The sequence below is a fragment of the Triticum dicoccoides genome, chromosome 5B, assembly GCF_002162155.2.
Source record: "Triticum dicoccoides isolate Atlit2015 ecotype Zavitan chromosome 5B, WEW_v2.0, whole genome shotgun sequence".
Classification (NCBI taxonomy): domain Eukaryota; kingdom Viridiplantae; phylum Streptophyta; class Magnoliopsida; order Poales; family Poaceae; genus Triticum; species Triticum dicoccoides.
The window spans coordinates 152435432-152446994 of NC_041389.1; positions in this window are offsets into that span (position 1 = coordinate 152435432).

The following is an 11563-nucleotide window of genomic DNA, read 5'->3' on the forward strand; positions in this document are numbered from 1 at the left end:
CCTTCCCCCCTCTCCCCCTTCCTTCCCCCTCCTAGTAGGAGTAGGAAAGGAGGAATCCTACTCCTACTAGGAGGAGGATTCCTCCTCCCTTGGCGCGCCCAAAGGGGCCGGCCGGCCTCCCCCCTCCCTCCTTTATATACGGGGGCAGGGGGCACCCCATAGACACACAAGTTGATCTACGGATCGTTCCTTAGCCGTGTGCGGTGCCCCCTTCCACCATATTCCACCTCGGTCATATCGTCGCGAAGCTTAGGTGAAGCCCTGCACCGGTAGAACATCAACATCATCACCACGCCGTCGTGCTGACGGAACTCATCTCCGGAGCTCGGCTGGATCGGAGGCCGGAGATCGTCATCGAGCTGAGCGTGTGCTGAACTCGGAGGCCCCGTACGTTCGGTGCTTGGATCGGTCGGATCGTGAAGACGTACGACTACATCAACCGCGTTGTCATAACGCTTCCGCTAACGGTCTACGAGGGTACGTGGACATACACTCTCCCCTCTCGTTGCTATGCCATCACCATGATCTTGCGTGTGCGTAGGAAATTTTTGAAATTACTACGTTCCCCAACAGTGGCATCCGAGCCTAGGTTTTATGCGTTGATGTTATATGCACGAGTAGAACACAAGTGAGTTGTGGGCGATACAAGTCATACTGCTTACCAGCATGTCATACTTTGGTTCGGCGGTATTGTGAGATGAAGCGGCCCGGACCGACATTACGCGTACGCTTGAGACTGGTTTCACCACTACGAGCACTCGTGCTTAAAGGTGACTGGCGGGTGTGTGTCTCTCTCACTTTAGCTGAATCGAGTGTGGCTACGCCCGGTCCTTGCGAAGGTTAAAACAGCACCAACTTGACGAACTATCGTTGTGGTTTTTGATGCGTAGGTAAGAACAGTTCTTGCTAAGCCCGTAGCAGCCACGTAAAATTTGCAACAACAAAGTAGAGGACGTCTAACTTGTTTTTGCAGGGCATGCTGTGATGTGATATGGCCAAGACGTGATGCTATATTTTATTGTATGAAATGATCATGTTTTGTAACCGAAGTTATCGGCAACTAGCAGGAGCCATATGGTTGTCGCTTTATTGTATGAAATGCAAACGCCCTATAATTGCTTTACTTTATCACTAAGCGGTAGCGATAGTCGTAGAAGCAATAGATGGCGTAAACGACAACGATGCTACGATGGAGATCAAGGTGTCGCGCCGATGACGATGGTGATCACGACGGTGCTTCGAAGATGGAGATCACAAGCACAAGATGATGATGGCCATATCATATCACTTATATTGATTGCATGTGATGTTTATCCTTTATGCATCTTATCTTGCTTTGATTGACGGTAGCATTTTAAGATGATCTCTCACTAAAATTATCAAGAAGTGTTCTCCCTGAGTATGCACCGTTGCTAAAGTTTGTCGTGCCCAGACACCACGTGATGATCAGGTGTGATAAGCTCTACGTCCATCTACAACGGGTGCAAGCCAGTTTTGCACACGTGGAATACTCAGGTTAAACTTGACGAGCATAGCATATGCAGATATGGCCTCGGAACACGGAGACCGAAAGGTCGAGCGTGAATCATATAGTAGATATGATCAACATAGTGATGTTCACCATTGAAAACTACTCCATCTCACGTGATGATCGGTTATGGTTTAGTTGATTTGGATCACGTAATCACTTAGATGACTAGAGAGATGTCTGTCTAAGTGGGAGTTCTTAAGTAATATGATTAATTGAACTTAAATTTGTCATGAACTTAGTACCTGATAGTATCTTGCTTGTCTATGTTTGTTTGTAGATAGATGGCTCGTGTTGTTGTTCCGTTGAATTTTAATGTGTTCCTTGAGAAAGCAAAGTTGAAAGATGATGGTAGCAATTACACGGACTGGGTCCGTAACCTGAGGATTATCCTCATTGTTGCACAGAAAAGTTACGTCCTGGAAGCACCACTGGGTGCCAGGCCTGCTGCTGATGCAACTGACGACGTTAAGAACGTCTGGCAGAGCAAAGATGATGACTACTCGATAGTTCAATGTGCCATGCTTTACGGCTTAGAACCGGGTCTTCAACGACGTTTTGAACGTCATGGAGCATATGAGATGTTCCAGGAGTTGAAGTTAATATTTCAAGCAAATGCCCGGATTGAGAGATATGAAGTCTCCAATAAGTTCTATAGCTGCAAGATGGAGGAGAATAGTTCTGTCAGCGAACATATACTCAAAATGTCTGGGTATAATAATCACTTGATTCAACTGGGAGTTAATCTTCCAGATGATAGCGTCATTGACAGAATTCTTCAATCACTGCCACCAAGCTACAAGAGCTTTGTGATGAACTATAATATGCAAGGGATGAACAAGACTATTCCCGAGCTCTTCGCAATGCTAAAAGCCGCGGAGGTAGAAATCAAAAAGGAGCATCAAGTGTTGATGGTCAACAAGACCACTAGTTTCAAGAAAAAGGGCAAAGGGAAGAAGAAGGGGAACTTCAAGAAGAACAGCAAGCAAGTTGCTGCTCAAGAGAAGAAACCCAAGTCTGGACCTAAGCCTGAAACTGAGTGCTTCTACTGCAAGCAGACTGGCCACTGGAAGCGGAACTGCCCCAAGTATTTGGCGGATAAGAAGGATGGCAAAGTAAACAAAGGTATATGTGATATACATGTTATTGATGTGTACCTAACTAGAGCTCCTAGTAGAACCTGGGTATTTGATACTGGTTCTGTTGCTAATATTTGCAACTCGAAACAGGGACTACAGAATAAGCGAGCACTAGCCAAGGACGAGGTGACGATGCGCGTGGGAAACGGTTCCAAAGTCGATGTGATCGCGGTCGGCACGCTACCTCTACATCTACCATCGGGATTAGTTTTAGACCTAAATAATTGTTATTTGGTGCCAGCGTTGAGCATGAACATTATATCTGGATCTTGTTTGATGCGAGACGGTTATTCATTTAAATCAGAGAATAATGGTTGTTCTATTTATATGAGTAATATCTTTTATGGTCATGCACCCTTGAGGAGTGGTCTATTTTTATTGAATCTCGATAGTAGTGATACACATATTCATAGTGTGGAAACCAAAAGATGCAGAGTTGATAACGATAGTGCAACTTATTTGTGGCACTGCCGTTTAGGTCATATCGGTGTAAAGCGCATGAAGAAACTCCATACTGATGGGCTTTTGGAATCACTTGATTATGAATCACTTGGTACTTGCGAACCGTGCCTCATGGGCAAGATGACTAAAACGCCGTTCTCCGGAACTATGGAGCGAGCAACTGATTTGTTGGAAATCATACATACTGATGTTTGTGGTCCAATGAATATTGAGGCTCGCGGCGGGTATCGTTATTTTCTCACCTTCACAGATGATTTGAGCAGATATGGGTATATCTACTTGATGAAACACAAGTCTGAAACATTTGAAAAGTTCAAAGAATTTCAGAGTGAAGTGGAAAATAATCGTAACAAGAAAATAAAGTTTCTACGATCTGATCGTGGAGGTGAATATTTGAGTTACGAGTTTGGCCTACACTTGAAACAATGTGGAATAGTTTCGCAACTCACGCCACCTGGAACACCACAACGAAATGGTGTGTCCGAACGTCGTAATCGTACTTTACTTGATATGGTGCGATCTATGATGTCTCTTACCGATTTACCGCTATCGTTTTGGGGTTATGCTTTAGAGACGGCCGCATTCACGTTAAATAGGGCACCATCAAAATCCGTTGAGACGACGCCTTATGAACTGTGGTTTGGCAAGAAACCAAAGTTGTCGTTTCTTAAAGTTTGGGGCTGCGATGCTTATGTGAAGAAACTTCAACCAGATAAGCTCGAACCCAAATCGGAGAAATGTGTCTTCATAGGATACCCAAAAGAGACTGTTGGGTACACCTTCTATCACAGATCCGAAGGCAAGACATTCGTTGCTAAGAATGGATCCTTTCTGGAGAAGGAGTTTCTCTCGAAAGAAGTGAGTGGGAGGAAAGTAGAACTTGATGAGATAACTATATCTACTCCCTTATTGGAAAGTAGTTCATCACAAGAACCGGTTCCTGTGTCAACTACACCAATTAGTGAGGAAGCTAATGATAATGATCATGAAACTTCAGATCAAGTTTCTACTGAACCTCATAGGTCTACCAGAGTAAGATCCGCACCAGAGTGGTACGGTAATCCTATTCTGGAAGTCATGTTACTTGACCATGATGAACCTACGAACTATGAGGAAGCGACGATGAGCCCAGATTCCGCAAAATGGCTAGAGGCCATGAAATCTGAGATGGGATCCATGTATGAAAACAAAGTGTGGACTTTGGTTGAGTTGCCCGATGATCGGCAAGCCATTGAGAATAAATGGATTTTTAAGAAGAAGACTGACGCTGATGGTAATATAACTGTCAATAAAGCTCGACTTGTTGCAAAAGGTTTTTGACAAGTTCAAGGGGTTGACTACGATGAGACTTTCTCACCCGTAGCGATGCTTAAGTCTGTCCGAATCATGTTAGCTATTGCTGCATTTCATGATTATGAAATTTGGCAAATGGATGTCAAGACTGCATTCTTGAATGGATTTCTAGAAGAAGAGTTGTATATGATACAGCCAGAAGGTTTTGTTGATCCAAAAGGTGCTGACAAAGTGTGCAAGCTCCAGCGTTCCATTTATGGACTGGTGCAAGCATCTCGGGGTTGGAATAAACGCTTTGATAGTGTGATCAAAGCATATGGTTTTATACAGACTTTTGGAGAAGCCTGTATTTACAAGAAAGTGAGTGGGAGCTCTGTAGCATTTCTGATTTTATATGTAGATGACATATTATTAATTGGAAATGATATAGAATTTCTGGATAGCATAAAGGGATACTTGAATAAAAGTTTTTCAATGAAAGACCTCGGTGAAGCTGCTTACATATTGGGCATCAAGATCTATAGAGATAGATCAAGACGCTTAATAGGACTTTCACAAAGCACATACCTTGACAAAATTTTGAAAAGGTTCAAAATGGATCAGGCAAAGAAAGGTGTCTTGCCTGTGCTACAAGGTGTGAAGTTGAGTCAAACTCAATGCCCGACCACAGCAGAAGATAGAGAGAAAATGAAAAATGTTCCCTATGCTTCAGCCATAGGCTCTATCATGTATGCAATGCTGTGTACCAGACCTGACGTATGCTTAGCAATAAGCTTGGTAGGAAGGTACCAAAGTAATCCAGGAGTGGATCACCGGACAGCGGTCAAGAACATCCTGAAATACCTGAAAAGGACTAAGGATATGTTTCTCGTATATGGAGGTGACAAAGAGCTAGTCGTAAATGGTTACGTCGATGCAAGCTTTGACACTGATCCGGACGATTCTAAATCGGAAACCGGATACGTGTTTTTATTAAACGGTGGAGCTGTAAGTTGGTGCAGTTCTAAACAAAGCGTCGTGGCGGGATCTACATGTGAAGCGGAATACATAACTACTTTGGAAGCAGCAAGTGAAGGAGTCTGGATGAAGGAGTTCATTTCCGATCTAGGTGTCATACCTAGTGCATCGGGACCAATGAAGATCTTCTGTGACAATACTGGTGAAATTGCCTTGGCAAAGGAATCCAGATTTCACAAGAGGACCAAGCACATCAAGAGACTCTTCAATTCCATTCGGGACCAAGTCCAAGTGGGAGACATAGAGATTTGCAAGATACACACGGATCTGAATGTTGCAGACCCGTTGACTAAGCCTCTCTCACGAGCAAAACATGATCAGCACCAAGACTCCATGGGTGTTAGAATCATTACTATGTAATCTAGATTATTGACTCTAGTGCAAGTGGGAGACTGAAGGAAATATGCCCTAGAGGCAATAATAAAGTTATTGTTTATTTCCTCATATCATGATAAATGTTTATTATTCATGCTAGAATTGTATTAACCAGAAACATGATACATGTGTGAATACATAGACAATAATAAAGTCACTAGTATGCCTCTACTTGACTAGCTCATTAATCAAAGATGGTTATGTTTCCTAACCATAGACATGTGTTGTCATTTGATTAACGGGATCACATCATTAGGAGAATGATGTGATTGACATGACCCATTTCGTTAGCCTAGCACTTGATCGTTTTAGTATACTGCTATTGCTTTCTTCATGACTTATACAAAGTTCCTGCAACTATGAGATTATGCAACTCCCGTTTACCGGAGGAACACTTTGTGTGCTACCAAACGTCACAACGTAACTGGGTGATTATAAAGGTGCTCTACAGGTGTCTCCGAAGGTACATGTTGGGTTGGCATAATTCGAGATTAGGTTTTGTCACTCCGATTGTCGGAGAGGTATCTCTGGGCCCTCTCGGTAATACTCATCACATAAGCCTTGCAAGCATTGTAACTAATGAGTTAGTTATAAGATGATGTATTACAGAACGAGTAAAGAGACTTGCCGGTAACGAGATTGAACTAGGTATTGGATACCGACGATCAAATCTCGGGCAAGTAACATACCGATGACAAAGGGAACAACGTATGTTGTTATGCGGTTTGACCGATAAAGATCTTCGTAGAATATGTAGGAACCAATATGGGCATCCAGGTCCCTCTATTGGTTATTGACCGAGAATGGTTCTAGGTCATGTCTACATAGTTCTCGAACCCGTAGGGTCCGCACGCTTAATGTTACGATGACAGTTTTATTATGAGTTTATAAGTTTTGATGTACCGAAGTTTGTTCGGAGTCCCGGATGTGATCACGGACATGACGAGGAGTCTCGAAATGGTCGAGACATAAAGATTGATATATTGGACGACTATATTCGGACACCGGAAAGGTTCCGGGTGATTTCGGAGAAAACCGGAGTGCCGGGGGGGTTACCGGAACCCCCCGGGAGAGTATTGGGCCTATGGGCCTTAGGGGAAAGGAGAGAGGGGCGGCCAGCATGGGCCGCGTGCCCCCTCCCCCCTCTGGTCCGAATTGGACTAGGAGGGGGGGCGGCGCCCCCCCCCCTTTCCTTCCCCCTCTCCCCCTTCCTTCCCCCTCCTAGTAGGAGTAGGAAAGGAGGAGTCCTACTCCTACTAGGAGGAGGATTCCTCCTCCCTTGGCGCTCCCAAAGGGGCCGGCCGGCCTCCCCCTCCCTCCTTTATATACGGGGGCAGGGGGCACCCCATAGACACACAAGTTGATCTACGGATCGTTCCTTAGCCGTGTGCGGTGCCACCTTCCACCATATTCCACCTCGGTCATATCATCGCGAAGCTTAGGTGAAGCCCTGCGCCGGTAGAACATCAACATCGTCACCACGCCGTCGTGCTGACGGAACTCATCTCCGGAGCTCGGCTGGATCGGAGGCCGGAGATCGTCATCGAGCTGAACGTGTGCTGAACTTGGAGGCCCCGTACGTTCGGTGCTTGGATCGGTCGGATCGTGAAGACGTATGACTACATCAACCGCGTTGTCATAACGCTTCCGCTAACGGTCTACGAGGGTACGTGGACATACACTCTCCCCTCTCGTTGCTATGCCATCACCATGATCTTGCGTGTGCGTAGGAAATTTTTGAAATTACTACGTTCCCCAACAGGTACATATGCCCTTGGCAAGGATCCACGTATCGACCCTTTTTGTCTATGGGGCAATGAGATATTCATGAACAAGCATCAAGTGAGGAAACTGATAAGGATTATTAGCAAAAAGATATGAATAGTGGTGAGCAAATTATTTGTTTATGCTCTATCCAACACAATAGTGAGTTGTAGGATGGTAACTACAAACTATGCAGCCTTCTCTTTTTACTGCCGATAATGAGTTGTTAGACAACAATGTCAGAATATTTTTCGTTCGCAGTGGCTCCCGAAGTAGTTCACTTAAGATTACCTCGCAAAATACATGATTGATGGACACGCAATGAAGGTTAAAGTATTTCATCCCGACTACAATGAGCATCGAGAAGTCGTAATGAAGACAGTGAAGGATGGACGGGCAGCCATCACAAGGGGTTGGCCTAGAGTCGTGCGCGCACTACTCATGAAGGAGGGCACAATATGGGCATTCCGTTTCACCTTATCTAGCAACCAGAATGTCTTTCGCCTCTCTCTTTACAGTCTTTAGTACAACTATGGTTCATCATTCTTTACTTGGTGCTTATGTAGTTATTCAGTATATGTACATGTGCATCGAATTATTCATTCGTGGTTGAACCTATATTTGTAGTTAACATGGTTGGATATGAAATAAGTGATTGCCTACTTTTAAAATCAGAACATGTGATTTCTAAATTAGGGATTAATTAGGGATTACATTACACACGGTTTGCAAAAGCGAAACGTCTGCGACAGACGTGGTGATCAAAAACGCTTCTAGGATCCACTACGTGTGCGATCAATCTCCATTGCACACACGACATCCTCTTGAAAACTTTTTGCGTTAGGCCACCTTGCCCAAACGTTTACCACATAAAAATTGTGTGTGATGGACAATCTTTACCACACAATTTCTTCTACGCACCGTGTGTGATGCATTCAATAATGCAAACAATAAAATTGTTAATATCGTGTGCAATGGAACACTATCACAAATGATTTAACGGGAAAAATTGTGTGTGATGTACCTGTGAACGGAAACGTTTTCCTTGGAGCGACTATGTGGGATATACATACAAATGGAAACGTTTAGCGGGGACTGACTATGTGGGATGTACTTGCGACCAATAATAATTTCGCCTGTATAATTGTATTTTTTTAGCTCTATTGTATGTATTACCATATTTGAGCGCTCGTCGGTTGCACACGACCTTATTTTTCCGAGCGTGTGTGCCAGGATGACATATCCCCGATGGTTTCTGAATCGTGTGGGAAGGACCCCCCCCTATCGCCCACACTTACTTGGCGACGGTTCCAAACATCTTCGTGGAAAGGGGATAAAATCCGTTTGTATAGCACTGACGCGTACCAGTGTTAGTAAATGCAACTAGTAGATTATTTTGCGATACCTTACAAATTGATAATCTTTTAAAGCTCCAGTTTAGATTCCTTCATGCGTGGATCGAAGGACTAGATGTACATTCACATCTCATTCAATTTCTTAGCATTCAATGTGCTTCTTATCTCCCCCTAATGCGAGAAAATATCATCATCAAAAGTACGACATCGTACGCGGCCATAAACAAGTCTCATTCTAGAGACTTTAGGTACCTTATGATTGACGGAGAATTTTACCTCACATAAATTTCCATTTATCCATGATGGCCCATATATTTACGTTGTGGTGTTGAAATTGTTATGTATCCAGCGCAACCGGTTATCGTAGATGGGAAATACTTGTTGATTTCCACCTTCTAAGTGCAACAGAGAGACTGTATGATATGTAGTTGGTCAAATTTGTTTTATTTATGCAGTAAATCAAATTGAATGCCACCAACAAGATGTTGGGAGATTACAATTGTAGGAGTAATCTTGCTATCAACTTATCCTCTTCACAAGTGATTCCGCAAGACCATTTTGGGTATGTACAGAAAGTACCAAAATGCTCCACGACTATTGCCTAAATCTAGGCAGTAATCATCAAATGAGTATGAACTAAATTCCCCAGCATTATCTATTCTGATGGATTTTATCCTGTGCTCGGATGATTTGCTCTCAATTTAATGATCTGAGCAATCAATTTTGTCAAATCATGGTTCATTATAGAGGTAAGACACACATTGCCCCATCTCGTTGATCCATCTGAAAGCACTATGAAATATCTGAATATTCCATATAACAGTTAAATTGGAACACATATATATATCTCATCTCCAAGGAATTCCGGTGGCACATCCTCTTTTTTGAGATAAGATGACCTTGTGACCAATTTCCCAGTCTGTACATATCGCATACAAAATCCAATGAATTTGAAAAAATCACACCGTTAAATTGTGTCTTGTGGAACCCAATATTTTTCTCATCATCTCAATACCAGGATGACCAAGGCAACCATTTTCATATCTTGAACTTAACAAGATTCTAGAAAATTATCATACGCCCAATGCATATCCAATTTAGTGTATGGATAGTACAATCCAAATTAGAGAAGACATTTACTCGGGATTTCATGCAAATCCCTTTAGCTGAGTCATTAAGTAGGCTTCCAACCTCACTCCCTTTATGGTTTTGAACATAGAAACCATTGTGGGTATCCTTAAAACTCACCAAGATACGAGTAGAATCTAGATACATCAATGCATCCGTGATTCCCATGTAGTGCCCATAGGGACTGGAATTACATCTTGACTAGAACCAACAATTACCACATCATGAACAACATTGTCATGACACTTCACGTACTCTTCTTAGGGGTGTCGAATTACTCTCCCTTAACACCATGTTAGTAGTCCCAGTTTCCACTTAACATATTTCATTCTTCAATTGGATTATTTCATAGGTTTCCCAAGGGAAAGAAACCAATTTCAACATATGACCGAACTCATATAGAAACAATACCTACATTATAAATTGCACATGCCAGAGGACATACCACATGCATCATGTGTGATGACATAGCTATCATATCATGTCGACGAACATATTTTTTTTACAACACATGATGTGTTTATGGACATAATTACAATGGTTGACAAATCTTGGTGACAAAATCTGGTCTCCAAATATGTCACTATAAGCTAAGTCCACTAACATGTCATCGACAAGCAGTAGTGGATCTTCCTTTTGCGGAGCTTCGACATGGCTTTCCACGTTTATGAGAAATGCCTTGGGAACTTTCAACCATCGGGAAATAATTATTATGTCCAGTGAAGCATGCCTAATTCAGGACATCGTCACCACCCACGTGGGGTGGCCGCGTGGCGCCCTCGTGGGTCCCCTCTAGCCCCTCTACTCGCAGCTGGCTTCATATTTTCTAGAAATAATTCAGTAAAATCCCCGCTACATTTGGAGCTTCGAAAAATTGTTTTTTGTTTTGTTGCATTTTGCATATGTTGCATTTTAAGAAAGAAAACGCATTAGAATTGCATCATAATGTGAAATATATCGTTGGAATAGGATATATTATAGTAGGAAATAGTGATGCATAATGGACGTATCACTCATGTATTATTGGTGATCCCGTTTTTCCTCGTCATAAGGCATTGTTAAAGTAACAAGGATGCTGGCAATAATGAGAACACATTGTCGGCATAATAATGGTATTGGATAGACTCAAACTTATGATATACCACAAGATACCATCATAATTATATTGTATGTATTATCATATGTATGCCACTTTTTCTTACGGTCTTAGACCATGAGAATATCATAGACCTTCGTATCAGATGGTTACTTTGAGGTTGCCAAATGTTTCACCTAACTAGGAGATCATAAAGGTAACTTACGGGTACATCGGGAAACTATGTCAGGACGTGCGATGATTTAAGACTGCTATTTGCTCCTTCAACGATGGGGGGATAATCTTCGGTCCCACTCGATATTACGGTATCCATCATCGTCTCACCAGACACAAGCATGATATCTCTATGACATATTTCTAACAAGGATGTGGTTGAGAGTGGTGATGGTTTGCCTTGTGGGTGGAC